This window comes from Bison bison, unplaced genomic scaffold (assembly GCF_000754665.1).
Source record: "Bison bison bison isolate TAMUID 2011002044 unplaced genomic scaffold, Bison_UMD1.0 scf7180017855665, whole genome shotgun sequence".
In the NCBI taxonomy this organism is placed as follows: domain Eukaryota; kingdom Metazoa; phylum Chordata; class Mammalia; order Artiodactyla; family Bovidae; genus Bison; species Bison bison.
The window spans coordinates 8,280-10,848 of record NW_011486238.1 but is presented as its reverse complement, the minus strand read 5'-3'; the positions used below and the strand labels follow the sequence as shown (position 1 = coordinate 10,848).

The window sequence follows — 2,569 nt, the reverse complement described above, 5'->3', positions numbered from 1 at the left end:
GGTTGATTTTGTGGGAGGCGCTGGCCCAGCCACAGGGGCTCAGCAGCATCTGCAAGTTGTGGCTTGGCCTGAGGAGCATGCCCTCCTCCCAGCAGTAGCCCAAGGGTTCCTGCAAACCCCAATTTAGAGAACAAACCCTCAGGGATGGCCCCTCACCTTGGTGATGTAGGCTTGAGGGGGCAGTGGATAGTCGATGCCATTGATGTTGAAGATGACAGGAGGCAGGGTCTTGGCGGCATCACATGAAACTGCATACTGTTAGAGAGAAGGAGAGAGGTTGGCCCAGAGAATCCTTATTATGTGGGGAGACTGGGAGTGACCTTGTGGCATGACCCTTCACCTCAGAATTCTCAAGCCTGGCGTTCATGAGCTTGTTGATGTTGGTGACTAGGTCTGTTGGGCCGTAGATCAATGATGTCCCGGTGTCCACAAAGGCTTGACATCCATGAGAACAAGCAACAATATTCCCATTCATGCTGATGCTGAGAGACAGTAGACAAAGCGGGCCTCAGGGTCATGTGGAAGGCTCCCTCCTTGAGGGACTGTGAGCTCCCTCCCTCACAGCTGCCCCCTCCCTGACTGTCTCTAGAACAGTGAGTCATCTCTTGCCCTGACTTTTCTTTTGCTTTGATCACAGCACCTTCCTTGACATCCTTGAGCAGTACTTGAATACACCTTTTGTACCTTGGCTCTTTTATACCTTGCCACATGCTGGGCTTCCTTGCTAGAAGCGTCCCCTCCCCTTTGACTAGCTAATTTCTCCTCATTTTCCAGATTTCAGCTTAACTGTCATGGTTTCAGGGAAATCTTTCTCCTGGTATATATCAGTCTCCTGTCTTGGTCACTCTCTGTAGACCCTTCCTCATGTCTAGCATGTACCAAGGTGACAGTTCACTCTGTGTGTGTGTCATTTCTTGTACATTTACCTTCTTAGATGTGAGGGCAAGCTTTATTCTCATTGCCTTCCTAAATTGCTTGGCACACAGTGGATGCACAATGCTTGTCTGTTGAATGAGTGAATGAAGACTGTGAAAGTAATGAAGACCATCCAGAGAGGTATATCTGATGTCTCACCAACAATGGGACAAACACACTGTGAAGATGGAGGTCCCTGTGGCAGCAGATTCTCATAGGGGTGGGGGAGACCGGCTGCCCTGGGAGGGGATGTCTCTGAGCAGCACCTCCTCATTGGGCTCAGACACTGAGACCCTGACCAGGAGATACCTGACTAGACACAGAACCTCAAAGGACAGGTAAGCTTTTATCTGAGGGTCAAACACAGAATCTTATCAATTATTGCCTCTTCTTCTCAAGCTACTCCTGGATCTCACCTTCCCGATTCTTTCAGTTATAACCCCCGCCCCACTGTGTGCCCAGGGGTGTGGGGTGTCTCTTTTTATGAGTCATTTTCAGGCCCCAAGACCGTGACCAACCTCTTTCCACTGCTGGCTAGCTTTTCCCTAAGGAGACTAGTTTTCCCCATTTCTTCAGGACTTTCCCTGTTTTTAAACTGACATTTATCTTGCTGAGAACTTCCTTGGTCCTTTGTAGCCCTGGACAGTGGGTCATCTTACCACAGCTTTGTTCAGGCTGAGGTAATTCTCCCTGATTGTCTTTTCACCACACTGTAAAGTCCTATAACCATGCTCCCCACCTCACACTCAGGGGTGCAGTCCTCCCGCAGCTGCACAGGCCTTTCTGGACCTTGTGATGGACCCTATTCAGAGCCCTGGTCAGGAGGCCTGGGGTGATTATGAACCCCTGGGTGGTTTGTGTATTTATGTGTTTCTGTGTTTGTTTATGTGTGTTCATATATGGCTCTGTGTGTACTTGTGTGTCTCTGGCTGGCTATTCATGTTTATATGTGCCTGCTTATATGTTTGCATGAGTGCCTTGTGTCTGTCTGTGTCATAGTGGTTGATGTGTATGTCTGTTGACTGTGCCTGGGAGTGGATTTGTGTGTCTGCCTGTGTCTGTGTACAGCTGTGGGAGCATCACTTGTGGTGACCCTTAGAGAGAGAGGCTTACTGGTTCATGCTTATCAGCCAGTGGCGAGGTTGGGACACTGGTATCCAGTTGAGCTATCCCTTGTAGTAGCGGTGGTCCACCCCACCAAACATCACCACACTGCCCTCTGGCTTGTTTCTGTAGAGAGAGGAGAGGGGGAGATCTTTGGAGGAGATTCTGTCTGAGAGCTGTGCTTGTCTACTCATCAAGGCCCTAATAAGGTCTCCATCTACAGATGCAGAATTCGAGGCTAGGACAATTGAGAACCAGACTGAGGTCGGTTGCTGGCTAATGAGTGGCACAAAGGAGGTTAGAAGCCTGGCCACCTGGCAAGGCTCTATCCATTCAGTTTTCAGAAGAGGCCCTGGACCTCCTGTAACCTGAGTGCTCAGAGATACCCTCAGAGGTCAGTGTGCTGAAGGGTTTTGGCTTCCCCCTTGTCCAGCCTGTATTTTTTTCAGAAAAATCAAGGCCTGAAGCACTAGGGTGTGGATTCAAGTCACCCAGGGTTGGCTTCACTGGCCCATGACCTGTGTTGTCCATTGGGCCCCACACTCAGCAG

General features: G+C 49.9%; 1 pseudogene across 1 annotated transcript in view; it reads right to left on the bottom strand.

The window, feature by feature from the left end:
* Positions 1 to 156: 156 nt before the first annotated feature.
* The window catches only part of LOC105002407, a 6,221-nt pseudogene continuing 3,808 nt past the window's right edge, over positions 157 to 2,569 (bottom strand). The window contains exons 3-5 of the transcript XR_826956.1: positions 2,029 to 2,236; positions 341 to 482; positions 157 to 255 (exon numbers count right to left, since the gene is read on the bottom strand). The product of XR_826956.1 is annotated as a pregnancy-associated glycoprotein 2-like (transcript). The remainder of the gene's footprint in view (positions 256 to 340; positions 483 to 2,028; positions 2,237 to 2,569) is intronic.